Below are 14,949 nucleotides of genomic sequence, written 5' to 3' on the forward strand. Positions count from 1 at the left end.
CCACCTGTGACAGAGACTGTAATTCCTGTATTGGACTGTACAGTCACCTGAGAACTCACCTTTAGAGTAGAAGCAAGTCTTCCTCGATTTCGACTAGTGGGATGCCACAGGGATCGGTGCTGGGGCCTCAACTATTTACAATCTATATTAATGGCTTGGATGAAGGGACCGAGTGTAATGGTAGCCAAGTTTGCTGATGATACAAAGATGGGTGGGAAAGCAAGTTGCGAAGAGGACACAAAGAATCTGCAAAGGGATATAGGCAGGCTAAGTGAGTGGGCAAACATTTGGCAGATGGTGAAAGTGTGAGGTTATCCACCTTGGCAAGAAAACTAAAAAAGCAAATTATTATTTAAATGGAGAGATTACAAAATGCTGCAGTACAGAGAGTCCTGGGAGTCCTTGTGCATGAAACACAAAAAGTTAATATGCAGGTACAGCAAGTAATCAGGAAGGGTGTATAAAGGGGAAGCAGTGGATGTGGTGTATTTGGACTTCCAGAAGGCATAAAAGGTTACTGCACAAGATAAAAGTTCACGGGGTTGGGGGTAATATATTAGCATGGATAGAGGATTGGCTAACTAACAGAAAACAGAGAGTGGGGATAAATGGTTCATTCTTGGTTTGGCAATCAGTAACTAGTGGGGTACCGCAGGGATCAGTGCTGGAACCCCAACTATTTACAATCTATATTAACGACTTGAATGAAGGGACCGAGTGTAATGTAGCCAAGTTTGCTGATGATAGAAAGATGGGAAGAAAAGCAATGTGTGAGGAGGACACAAAAAACATGCAAAAGGACATAGACAAGCTAGGTGAGTGGGCAAAAATTTGGCAGATGGAGTATAATGTTGGAAAGTGTGAGGTTATGCACTTTGGCAGAAAAAATTGAAGAGTAAATTATTATTTAAATGGAGAAAAATTGCAAAGTGCTGCAGTAAAGCAGAACCTGGGGGTTCTGGTACATGAAACACAAAGGTTAGTATGCAGGTACAGCATGTGATCAGGAGGACCAATGGAATCTTGCCTTTATTGCAAAGGGGATGGAGTATAAAAGCAGGGAAGTCTTGCTACAGTTATACAGGGTATTGGTGAGGCCTCACCTGAAATACTGCGGCAGTTTTGGTTTCCATATTTAAGAAAGGATATACAGGCAACTCTCGATTATCCGCACACGGATGCAACGGGAAACCTTGTAATGGCATTTAAAATTCCTCTCAGCATTTACCCTGTCAATCCCCTTCAGATTTTTCTCCATTTAAATTATAATTTGCTTTTCTATTCAGAGAGTATAAGCCCATTCTACACAATCTCTCATCATAAAATAGTCCTCTCATCCCAGGAATCAATTTAGTGAACCTCTGTTGTACTGCCTCCAAGGCGAGTATATCCTTCATTAGCTAAGACCAAAACTGTGCACAATACTCCAGGTGTGGTCTCCCCAAGGCCCTGTACATTGTAGCAAGACTTCCTCACTCTTATACTCCAACCCCCTGGCAGGCAGTGACTAGTGGGGTACCGCAAGGTTCAGTGCTGGGACCCCAGCTATTTACAATATACATTAATGATTTAGATGAATGAATTGAATGTAATATCTCCAGGTTTTCAGATGACACTAAGCTGGGTGGGCAGTGTGAGCTGCGAGGAGGATGCTAAGAGGCTGCAGGGTGACGTGGACAGGTTAGGTGAGTAGGCAAATGCATGGCAGATGCAGTACAATGCAGATAATTGTGAGCTTATCCACTTTGGTGGCAAAAACAGGAAGGCTGAGTATTATCTGAATGGTGACAGATTAGGAAAAGGGGAGATGCAACGAGACCTGGGTGTCATGGTACATCAGTCATTGAAAGTTGGCATGCAGGTACAGCAGGCGGTGAAGAAGGCAAATGGCATGTTGACCTTCATAGCAAGAGGATTTGAGTACAGGAGCAGGGAGGTCTTACTGCAGTTGTACAGGGCCTTGGTGAGGCCACACCTTGAATATTGTGTACAGTTTTGGACTCCGAATCTGAGGAAGGACATTCTTGCTATTGAGGGAGTGCAGCGAAAGTTCACCAGACTGATTCCCAGGATGGCAGGACTGACATATTAAGAAAGACTGGATCGACTAGGCTTATATTCACTGGAATTTAGAAGAATGAGAGGGGATCTCATAGAAACATATAAAATTCTGACGGGACTGGACAGGTTAGATGCAGGAAGAATGTTCCCAATGTTAGGGAAGTCCAGAACCAGGGGTCACAGTCTAAGGATAAGGGGTAAGCCATTTAGGACCGAGATGAGGAGAAACTTCTTCACTCAGAGAATTATGAACCTGTGGAATTCTCTACCACAGAAAGTTGTTGAGACCAGTTCGTTAGATATATTCAAAAGGGGGTTAGATGTGACCCTTATGGCTAAAGGGATCAAGGGGTATGGAGAGAAAGTAGGAATGGGGTACTGAGATGAATGATCAGCCATGATCATATTGAGTGGTGGTGCAGGCTCGAAGGGCCGAATGGCCTACTCCTGCACCTATTTTCTATGTTTCTATGTCTATGTTTCTAATAAAGGACAACATGCTATTTGCATTCCTTATTGCTTGCTGTATCTGCATGCTAACATTTAAAAGTTTCTCACCATTTAAAAAATATTCTGTTTTTCTATTCTTCCTACCAAAGTGAATAACCTCATATTTTCCAACATTACCATCTGCCACCATACTGCCTACTTCTATCTATATCCCTTTGCAGACATAAGAACATAAGAAATAGGAGCAGGAGTAGGCCATTTAGCCTCTCGAGCCTGCTCCACCATTCAATAAGACCATGGACTCAGCTCCACTTCCCTGCCCGCTCCCCATAACCCTTTACTCCCTTATTGCTCAAAAATCTGTCTATCTCCGCCTTAAATATATTCAATAACCCAGCCTACTCAACCTATCCTCATAAGTCAACCCCCTCATCTCCGGAATCAACCAGTGAACCTTCTCTGAACAGCCTCCCATGCAAGTATAGCCTTCCTTAAATATGAAGACCAAACCTGTATGCAGTATTCCAGGACTTCTCTGCTTTTATACTCTATCCCCCTTGCAATAAAGGCCAACATTCCATTTGCCTTCCTGTTTACTTGCTGTACCTGCATACTAACTTTTTGTGTTCCATGCCCAGGTCTCTCTGTACTGCAGCACTTTGCAATTTTTCTCCATTTAAATAATAATATGCTTTTTTATTTTTCCTGCCAAAGTGTGTAACCTCACACTTTCCCACATTATACTCCATCTGCCAAATGTTTGTCCTCTCACTTAGCCTGTCTATATCCCTTTGCAGATTCTATGTGTCCTCCTCACAACTTGCTTTCCCACCCATCTTTGTATCATCAACAAACTTGGCTACATTACACTCGGTCCCTTCATCCAAGCCATTAATATAAATTGTAAATAGTTGAGGCTCCAGCACCGATCCCTGTGGCATCCCACTAGTTACCCATTTGCCAACCGGATCCATTTATCCCAACTCTCTGTTTTCTGTTAGTTAACCAATCCTCTATCCATGCTAATATATTACCCTCAACCTTGTGAGCTCTTACCTTGTGCAGTAACCTTTTATGTGGTATCTTATCGAATGCCTTCTGGAAATCCAAATACACCACATCCACTGGCTCCCCTTTATCCACCCTACTCGTTAAATCCTCAAATAATTCCAGCAAATATGTCAAACATGATTTCCCTTTCATAAAACCATGCTGACTCTGCTTGACTGTATTATGCTTTTCCAAATGTCCTGCTACTGCTTCCTTAATAATGGACTCCAGCATTTTCCCAATGACAGATGTTAGGCTAACTGGGCTATAGTTTCTTGCATTCTGTCTGCCTCTTTTTTTAAATAGGGGCGTTACATTTACGGTTTTCCAATCCGCTGGGACCTCTCCAGAATCCAGGGAACTTTGGTGGATTACAATCAATGCATCCACAATCTCTGCAGTCACTTCTTTTAAGGTCCTAGGATGCAAGCCATCAGGTCCAGGGGACTTGTCTATCTTTAGTCCCATTATTTTAAGTTCCTCCCTCCCTTTAGCCCCTTGATTATCCATTATTGGCATGTTTTTAGTGTCTTCTACCGTGAAGACCGATACAAAATATTTGTTCAAAGGCATACAGAGCCTTTTTGACTTGGCGAATGCAGTGATGTGTAGCAGACTGAGAGATGCTGCATATGTCCCCTACTACTGCCTGGAAGGAGCCGGAGGCATAGAAGGCCAGCGTTACAGTCATTTTCACCGAGATGGGTAGCGCAGTCGTGTTGGCGCTGGAAGGCTGTAGGTCTGCCTGTAGGAGCTGGCATATCTCTGTCAGCACTTCCTTTCGGAAGCGCAGCCGTTTCATACACTGCTCCTCAGAGAGCTGGAGGTATGAGCGTTGTTCCCTGTAAACCTGTCGGGGATAATGCCTCCTTCCCAAATGTCTTCGGCCTCTCCTCATTCGTGGCCTGACATGGCCAACAGCCCTTCTTCTAGCTTGAAGCCGCCTGCCAATAGCAACCAGTGTGATACGCTGGCAAACTAATAATGCCCCCAATAAATTTTCTCACTGACTTTGTAAGGACATTGTAATTGTAGATAAAACTGTCGTTTGCAAGTTGGAGCTTGACGCAGCATGCTGAGCACAACCGTAGCAGTCAATGTGACCTGCAATGTAGGATCCTCCTCCCTCCATTTAAATACGCCTCCAATACCGCCTGCTGTACCCTGGAATCGCCATTTCTTTCAGGCGTTTCTTGGGGCGGACGTTAAGTGAAGCGTAAGGGCCATTTTTCCCATTCGGGGTGCAAGCGCAGCATTGCACGACGACTGACATCTTGAACTCAGTCAAACTGGAGGGCGGGCGATAAGTTTTTGCGCCGCTGCAAATCAGGAGCCTAGTTTACCGGCCGGGTGCTAAAACCTGGAAGCCCGACATTATGCCCAGAAACACCATTTACCGCCCCTCCGGGGTGCAAACAGAGGCACAAAAGAGCAGAAAATCTAGTCCTGAGAGCCTTCCAGCTTATTGAAAAGAAAAGGTTGCAATAGGTGAGACCCATACACTTTCTCAGTCTGTCTGCTCCAAAGTACAAAAAAACCACCCCCAAAGCTACCTTCTTCATGAGCAGAAAGTAATTCCACTCCATCGACGTGCAGCTGATCAATCATCATAGGTACAGAATTGTGCACGTGATTGTCCGTTCTCCTGAACCATCCCTGCTATTGTCCACAGCCTTCCAACAGTACCCATGAATGCAGCTTCATGTCGACAACATTCAGTCCAATCACATTTTATTTTGCAAACATGTAAAAGTCCTATTTATAGCAGATTTTATTCACCCTGAGTAGTTCTCCTCAGTGCTGCCCCTTAGTGAATGTGTATAACAACAGTTTGAATTAATATAGCACCTTTAATATAGTAGCACGTCCCAAAGTGCTACACAAGAGTGTTATCAGGCAAAATTTGATACCGAGCCAAAATAAGAGATATTAGGACATGTCAAAGATGTAGGTTTTAAAGAGAGGTGCAAAGGTTTAGGAAGAGAATTCCAGAGCTTCGGGCTGAGACAGCTGAAGGCACAGCTGTCAGTGGTGGGGTGAAGGAAATCAGGAGTGGGTCTTCTATTCTTTAAACGTATGCTCTTTCTAAGTGGCTCCCCAGTAACAGGAGCAATTGTGATGGATGACTGTTGGGTGTCATTGTCTGCCAGTAAGAATGGAGGTGACCCATGTGGTTCAGTGTATGTCTCTTGCGACTACAGGAACTATGGGTATGTTTGTGGGGCTGCACGCTATCTAATCCCCTGTGGTCGTGTGTGGAGGATGGCTGGATGTGAGGTCACTCGGAGAAATATCTGCATTTTCTGCAGTAGCTCTTACAATTTCCCTGCAGCTCGACGCTCTGTGGAAGCATACTGCTAGGCAGCAATTAGGTTGTTTGTGCCTTGCATGGTCTGGTTCCCCAACGTTGTGATTCCAAACAAAAGAGACTGTTGTAGATTGAGAAAACCAGTTAAAGCACTTGTGATAGAAGCTATATCTGTGCTTCAGACCTCAACTAGAAGTGTCTCCACTGCAGAGGGCCTGCAGTAACCTCACTCTCCGTGGTCATTTGCAACTCAGTTGAATGGCATGCAGTTCTGCACAGATGCAGGTTGTGGGCTCCCCATAGACACCCCAAACTGTTTATATTGCTTGGCAATCTCGCAAAGACTGATGCTGAACATGATAACCATATTTGTTGGCAGGCCGTGTGAGATCTGAATCCATGGGCTCAGCAGCTGAAGTCAGCCCTCAAACTGGTTCTCTGGTCAACAGGTTGCAGTACTGAGCTGCAATTATACCTGCTCTTCCTCCACCCATGCTCTGCGCTTCACCAAGTGCTCCCTCCTGCAGCTCAATACCTCACCCATCCAGAGTGGAAACATCTATACTGGTGCCCTGGCTGCTATCTCCACTTCTAATCGTCTTCTTAAACCCCTCTCTCCTGTCTCCATCCTCACCTCCGACAATAAGTGTGAGGAGCTCATGGACTACTTTGTCTCTAAGATTGAGACCATCCGTTCAACTACCTCTGCCATTCCCCTTCCTTCCCCTAGCCCACCGGTCCAAACTTCCTCTAAGGATCCCCCCTGCCCTAGCCCCAACCTCACATCTTTCTCCAGTTTCTCTCTGAGCTCATCCTGACCATGAGACCCAGTTCCAGCTCACTTGACCCTATTCCCACCAAACTGCTGACCACCCAACTTCCTTTTCTGGCTCTTATGTTAGCTGACATTGTTAACGGTTCTCTCTCCTCAGGTACTGTCCCCCTTCTCCTTCAAATCTGCCGTCACCAATCCTCTCCTCAAAAAAGCAACCCTTGACTCATCCATCCTTGTAAATTACCGCCCCATCTCCAACCTCCCTTTCCTCTCCAAAGTCCTTGAACATGTTGTCACCTCCCAAATTCATGCCCATCTTGCCTGGAACTCTATGTTTGAATCCTTCCAATCAGGTTTCCGCCCCTGCCACAGTACTGAAACGGCTCTCATCAAAATCACAAATGACATCCTTTGTGATTGTGACAAAAGCAAACTATCCCTCCTCGTCCTTCTTGACCTGTCTGCCGCCTTTGAAACGGTTGACCACTCCGTTCTTCTCAATGCCTATCCACCGTCTTCCAGCTGGATGGGACTGCACTTGCTTGGTTCCGTTCTTATTTATTTAATCTAGGCAGAAAATCTTCCTGCTCCCGCATAGTTACCTCTGGTGTCCCCCAAGAATCTATCCTTGACCCCCTATTTTTCATCTACATGTTGACCCTTGGCGATATCATCTGAAAGCACAGCATCAGTCTCCACATGTACACTGATGGCACCTAGCTCGACCTCACTAATACTTCTCTCGACCCCTCCACGGTCTCTAATTTATCAGGCTACTTGTCCGACATCCAGTTCTGGATGAGCAGAAATTTTCTCCAATTAAATATTGGAAGACCGAAGCCATTGTTTTTGGTCCCCGCCACAAACTCCGTTCCCTTTCCATTGACTCCATTCCTCTCCCCAACATTTGTCTGAGGCTGAGCCACACTGTTCGCAAACTTGGTGTCATATTTGACCCTAAAATGAGCTTTCAGTGACATATCCACGGCATAACTAAGACCACCTTTTTTTTACCTCTGTAACATCGCTCGTCTTCACCCCTGCCTCAGGTCATCTGCTGCTGAAATCCTTATCCATGCCTTTGTTATCTCTAGACTTGACTATTCCAACGCACTCATAGCTGGCCTTCCACATTCAACCCTACGTAAACTTGCAGTCATCCAAAACTCGGCAGCCCATGTTCTAACTCGCACCAAGTCCCGTTCACCCATCTTCCCTGTGCTCGCTGATCTAGATTGGCTGCTGGTTAAGCAACGCCTTGATTTCAAAATTCTCATCCTTGTTTTCAAATCCCTCCATGACCTCACCGCTCCCTATATCTGTAATCTCCATTAGCACCCCCCCTCCACCCCCGCCGAGATATCTGCACTCCTCTGATTCTGCCCTTCTGAGCATCACTGATTATAATCGCTCAACCATTCATGGCTCAGGAATTCCCTGCCTAAACTTCTCCGCCTCTCTTTCCTCCTTTAAGGCGCTCCTTAAAACCTACCTCTTTGACCAAGTTTTTGGTCACCTGTCTTAATTTCTCCTTATATGGCTTGGTGTCAAATATTTTGTCTCAAAATACTCCTGCGAAGCGCCTTGGGATATTTTACTACATTAATGGTGCTGTATAAATACAGGTTGTTCTTGTAGAAGTGAGTGGCATAGGATGCTACTGGGTGCTCAGTTGAGGCTGGTTATTGTGCTCAGCCACCTACTCCGCTTTGGCAACTAGAAGAGCATGAATACATATCGTATTTTAGAATGGTAGTGGTAAGATGCACTATAAACCTCGGTGTCAAAAGGTAAGACATTGTGGTGTAGTGTACGCCTCCTTATGAGGGAGTGAATGAATGAGTAAAAAAGAAGATAAAGAATGATACTAGCCAGTCCTTTGACCTGCTCCTCCTCTACTCAAATTATCTCGAGGCCCAGTATCTCCTCTCCTCATAAGGAATCAAGAGTCATAGTTTAAATAATTTCTCCCTCTTGAATTCGTTGACATGCGTTATCTGTAGCCTTCTCTTACAAGCTAAGAAATCTGGAAGAAGATGAATGTGACCCAGGTGTCCAGAGCAGCAACACCTTACGTGAATGTGTCAGTATGTATGCAGGTACATGGGGTGGATTTTCCGGTCCTTTGCGCTCCATTTTTTGCCCTGGAGTGGCAGCAATGAGGTCTTCTGGGCGGGCAATCAGCCTCCAGTGCCCCGTGGCAGTTTTCGGGACCGGTTTTGCGGTAGCACGGAGTAGCAATGCCCGGAAGAGCTGCGCCAGTGAGTAACGCCCCTGGTTGCGACACCGGCGCGCTTTTTGACTCCCGCCCAACCCGTACGCCCACCAGAGCGCCTTTCATTGACCACCTGTAAATATGTAAAGATGAAGGAATTGAATGTAATATCTCCAAGTTTGCAGATGACACTAAGCTGGGTGGCGGTGTGAGCTGTGAGGAGGATGCTAAATGTGAGGTTATCCACTTTGGTGGCAAAAACAGAAATATAGAACATTATATGAATGGTGACAGATTAGGAAAAGGGGAGGTGCAACGAGACCTGGGTGTCATGGTACATCAGTCATTGAAGGTTGGCATGCAGGTTCAGCAGGCGGTGAAGAAGGTAAAAGGCATGTTGGCCTTCGTAGCTAGGTGATTTGAGTATAGGAGCAGGGAGGTCTTACTGCAGTTGTACAGAGTCTTGGTGAGGCCACACCTGAAATATTGTGTTCAGTTTTAGTCTCCTAATCTGAGGAAGGACGTTCTTGCTATTGAAGGAGTACAGCGAAGGTTCACCAGACTGATTCCCGGGATGGCAGGACTGACATATGAGGAGAGACTGGAACAACTGGGCTTGTATCCATTGGAGTTGAGAAGAATGAGAGGGGATCTCATAGAAACATATAAAATTCTGACGGGATTAACATAGAACATAGAATATAGGTGCAGGAGTAGGCCATTCAGCCCTTTGAGCCTGCACCGCCATTCAATAAGGTCATGGCTGATCACTCCCTCAGTACCTCTTTCCTGTTTTCTCTCCATACCCCTTGATCCCCTTAGCCGTAAGGACCATATCTAACTCCCTCTTGAATATATCCAATCAACTGGCATCAACAACTCTCTGCGGCAGGGAATCCACAGGTTAACAACTCTCTGAGTGAAGAAGTTTCTCCTCATCTCAGTCCTAAATGGAATACCCCTTATCCTAAGACTATGTCCCCTGGTTCTGGACTTCCCCAACATCGGAAACATTCTTCCCGCATCGAACCTGTCCAGTCCCGTCAGAATCTTATATGTTTCTATGAGATCCCCTCTCATCCTTCTAAACTCCAGAAAATAAAGACCCAGTTGATCCAGTCTCTCCTCATATGACAGTCCAGCCATCCCTGGAATCAGTCTGGTGAACCTTCGCTGCACTCCCTCAATAGCAAGAATGTCCTTCCTCGGATTAGGAGACCAAAACTGAACACAATATTCCAAATGAGGCCCTGTACAACTGCAGTAAGACCTCCCTGCTCCTATACTCAAATCCCCTAGCTATGAAGGCCAACATACCATTTACCTTCTTCACCACCTGCTGTACCTGCATGCCAACTTTCAATGACTGATAAACCATGACACCCAGGTCTCGTTGCACCTCCCCTTTTCCTAATTTGCCGCCATTCAGATAATATTCTGCCTTTGTGTTTTTGCCCCCAAAATGGATAACCTCACATTTATCCACATTACACTGCATCTGCCATGCATTTGCCCACTCACCTAACCTGTCCAAGTCATCCTGCAGCCTCTTAGCGTCCTCCTCACAGCTCACACCGCCACCCAGTTTAGTGTCATCTGCAAACTTGGAGATATTACACTCAATTCCTTCATCTAAATCGTTAATGTATATTGTAAAGAGCAGAGGTCCCAGCACTGAGCCCTGTGGCACTCCAATAGTCACTGCCTGCCATTCTGAAAAGGATCCGTTTATCCCGACTCTCTGCTTCCTGTCTGCCAACCAGTTCTCTATCCATGTCAGTACATTACCCCAATACCATGCGATTTGATTTTACACACCTATCTCTTGTGCGGGACCTTGTCAAAAGCCTTTTGAAAGTCCAAATACACCACATCCACTGGTTCTCCCTTGTCCACTCTGCTAGTTACATCCTCAAAAAATTCCAGAAGATTTGTCAAGCATGATTTCCCTTTCATAAATCCATGCTGACTTGGACTGATCCTGTCGCTGCTTTCCAAATGCGCTGCTATTTCATCCTTAATGATTGATTCCAACATTTTCCCCACTACTGATGTCAGGTTAACCAGTCTAGAATTACTCGTTTTCTCTCTCGGCTAACCGGTCTATAATTTCCCGTTTTCTCTCTCAGGTTAGAGGCAGGAAGAATGTTCCCGTTGCTGGGGAGTTCCAGAACCAGTGGGCACAGTCTAAAAATAAGGGGTAAGCCATTTAGGACTGAGATGAGGAGAAACTTCTTCACTCAGAGAATTGTGAACCTGTGGAATTCTCTACCGTAGAAAATTGTTGAGGCCAGTTCGTTAGATATATTCAAAAGGGGGTTAGATATGGCCCTTAAGGTCAAAGGGATCAAGGGGTATGGAGAGAAAGCAGGAAAGGGATACTGAGGTTGAATGATCAGTCATAATCTTATTGAATGGTGGTGCAGGCTCGAAGGGCCGAATGGCCTGCTCCTGCATCTAATTTCTATGTTTCTATGGGTGGTCTGACCTATACCGACTGCAGAGAGCTAAGTAATGCCATCCTCAGGTAAGTATGATTGTTTTTTCTTTTAATTATTTTTGTAATTTATGTTGTGGTGACATGGGCTATGTATTGAGAATGTTTGTGGGGATTTTTTTCAGGTTTTTCTTTTCACCCCAGGCGTCTCTCGGAGTGCTCCTGGAACGGCTCTTTAGCTTGGGATTTTCCTATGCTAACGCCCTAAGAGAGATGTACAACGCCTCCCTTTGAGCTGCACCCCAGATTCAGGGCCCAGTCCCAATTCTGATGACTGAGGCACAAACTTTACCGCCCTGCCGTCATTACTGCCCCAAAATCATCAAAGCCGAAAATCCAGCCCATGGTGTGGACAGCATGTTTGGTGTTTATTGTGTCGTCACATTTGCTGGATCACAGGACAAATGCTTTGTCTTGCTAACAATGCAGAATGCAATGAGAAAAGAAGGGCATGCAATTATATGTGGAAAGTACACAAATGGTTGGCAGAGTGCCTTGTTTTCCCTCTGATGCAGCAAAAATCTTTTGATGCAGTGCTGGTGAGCTGCATTGTAAGGAAGTCAAATATAAGCAGCTGTTATATTGGGAACCTTCCTGACGCCAGAAAATCCTGGAACTCCCTACCCAACAGCACTTTGGGACTACCTTCACCACACGGTTGAGGAAGGCAGCTGGTGAGAGTAGTATATAGACCTTCTAACAGTAGCTATACCATTGGACAGAATATTAATCAAGAAAAAGTAGGACCTTGCAACAAAGGTAATACAATAATCCTGGGGGACTTTAATCTTCATATAGACTGGACAAATCAAATTGGTAAATGTAGTCTGGAGGACTAGTTCATGGAATGCACGCAGGACAGAAACCAGCAAAATATGACCAAAAGATTGATGAAAAGGGAAAATAGACTATAAGAGAAAGCTAACAAGAAATATAAAAATAGATTGTAAAACCTTCTACAAGTATGTGAAAGGGAAGTGAGTCGCAAAAGTAAACATTGGTCCCTTAGAGGCTGAGGCAGGAGAAATTATTATGGGGAATAAGGAAATGGCAGAAACGTTAAACAAATATTTTGTATTTGTCTTCACAGTAAAAGATGCAAAAAGCATACCTAAAATGGTGGGGAACCAAGGATCTAATGAGGGTGAGGAACTTAATGTAAGTAATATAAAATAGAGAAAAAGTACCAGAGAGACTAATGAGATTAAAAGCCAACAAATCCCCTGGACCTGACGGCCTATATCCTAGGGTTCTAAAAGAGGTGGCTGCAGAGATAGTGGATGCATTGGTTATGATCTTTCAAAATTCCCTAGATTCTAGAATGGTCCCAACGGATTGGACAGTAGCAAATATAACACCGCTATTCAAGAAAGGAGGAAGCGAGAAAACAGAGAACTACAGGCCAATTAGCCTGACATCAATCATCAGGAAAATGCTGGAATCCATTGTTAAGGAAGTGGTATCAGGGCACTTAGAAAATCATAACATGATTACACAGAGTCAACATGGTTTTATGAAAGGGAAATCATGTTTGACAAATTTATTAGAGTTTTTTGAGGATGTAACTAACAGGGTAGATAAGGGGGAACCAGTGGATGTGGTGTATTTGGATTTCCAGAAGACATTCGGTAAGGTGCCACATAAGAGGTTACTGCACAAGATAAAAGCTCATGGGGTTGGGAGTAATATATCAGCATGGATAGAGGATTGGTTAACTAACAGAAAACAGAAAGTCGGGATAAATGGGTCATTTTCCGGTTGGCAAACAGTGACTAGTGGGATGCCGCAGGGATCAGTGCTGGGTCCTCAATTATTTACAATCTATATTAATGACTTTGATGAAGGGACCAAGTGTAATGTAGCCAAGTTTCTGATGGTACAAAAATGGGTGGGAAAGCAAATTGTGAGGAGGACACAAAAAAATCTACAAAGGGATATAGACAGGCTAAGTGAATGGGCAAAAAGTTGGCAGATGAAGTATAATGTGGGAAAATGTGAGGTTATCCACTTTGGCAGAAATAATAGGAGAGTAAATTATAATTTAAATGGAGAAGAATTGCAAAGTGTCCTGGTGCATGGAACACAAAAAGTGAGTATGCAGGTACAGCAAGTAATCAGGAAGGCAAATGGAATGTTGGCCTTTATTGCAAGGGGTATAGAGTTTAAAAGCAGAGAAGTCCTGCTACAACTGTACAGGGTATTGGTGAGGCTATACCTGGAGTACTGCGTACAGCTTTGGTCTCCATATTTAAGGAAGGATATACTTGCATTGGAGGCTGTTTAGAGAAAGTTTACTAGGTTAATTCCGGAGATGAGGGGGTTGACTTATGGTTGGGCTTATATACATTGGAGTTCAGAAGAATGAGAGATGATCTTATTGAAACATATGAGGGGGCTCCACAGGGTGGATGCATAGAGGATATTTCCACTCATAGGGGAAACTAAAACTCAGGGACATAGTCTTAGAATAAGGGGCCGCCCATTTAAAACTGAGATGAGAAATTTTTCCCGAGGGTTGTAAATCTCTGAAATTCTCTGTCCCAGAGAGCTGTGGAGGCTGGGTCATTGAATATATTTAAGGCGGAGATAGACAGATGTTTGAGCGATAAGGGAGTAAAGTGTTATGGGGAGCAAGCATGGAAGTGGAGCTGAGTCCATGATCTCATTGAATGGCGGAGCAGGCTCAAGGGGCCAAATGGCCTACTCCTGCTCCTATTTCTTATGTTCTTATGTCTGCAAAGAGATATAGATAGACTAAGTAAGTAGGCAGTATGGTGGTAGATGGTAATGTAGGAAAATGTGAGGTTATTCACTTTGGTAGGAAAAATAGAAAAACAGAATATTTTTTAAATAGTGAGAAACTTTTAAATGTTGGTGTTCAGAGAGATTTGGGTGTCCTTGTGCAAGAAACACAGAAAGCTAGCATGCAGATACAGCAAGCAATAAGGAAGACAAATAGCATGTTGTCCTTTATTGCAAGGGGGTTGGAGTATAAGAGTGTGGAAGTCTTGCGACAATGTACAGGGCCTTGGGAGACCACACCTGGAGTACTGTGCAGTTTTGGTCTCCTTACCCAAGGAAGGATATACTTGCCTTGGAGGCGGTACAACGGATGTTCACTAGATTGATTCCTGGGATGAGAGCTTGTGGAGAATGGGCCTATACTCTCTGGAGTTTAGAAGAATGAAACATATCCTGCGGTAATTGTTATTTTTCTAAAACTCAAGGGGATTGACACAGTAGATGCTGAAAGGTTGTTTGCCCTGGCTGGAGTGTCTAGAACTAGGAGGACGTCTCAAGATAAGGGGTAGGCCATTTAAGATAGCAATGAGGAATTTCTTCACTCAGAGGGTTGTGGATGCTGAGTCTCTGAGTATATTCAAGGCTGAGATAGATAGATTTTTGGGGAAATCAAGGGCTATGGAGATCGGGCAGGAAAGTGCAGTTGAGGTCGATGATCAGCCATGATCTTAATGAATGGCGGAGCAGACTCAAGGGGCCATATGGCCTACTGTGGCTCCTATTTCTTATGTCACCACCTTCTCGAGCAACTAACGATGGACAATAAATACTGGTCTTGTCAGCGATAACCA

The sequence above is a fragment of the Pristiophorus japonicus genome, chromosome 5 (assembly GCF_044704955.1).
Source record: "Pristiophorus japonicus isolate sPriJap1 chromosome 5, sPriJap1.hap1, whole genome shotgun sequence".
Lineage (NCBI taxonomy): Eukaryota > Metazoa > Chordata > Chondrichthyes > Pristiophoridae > Pristiophorus > Pristiophorus japonicus.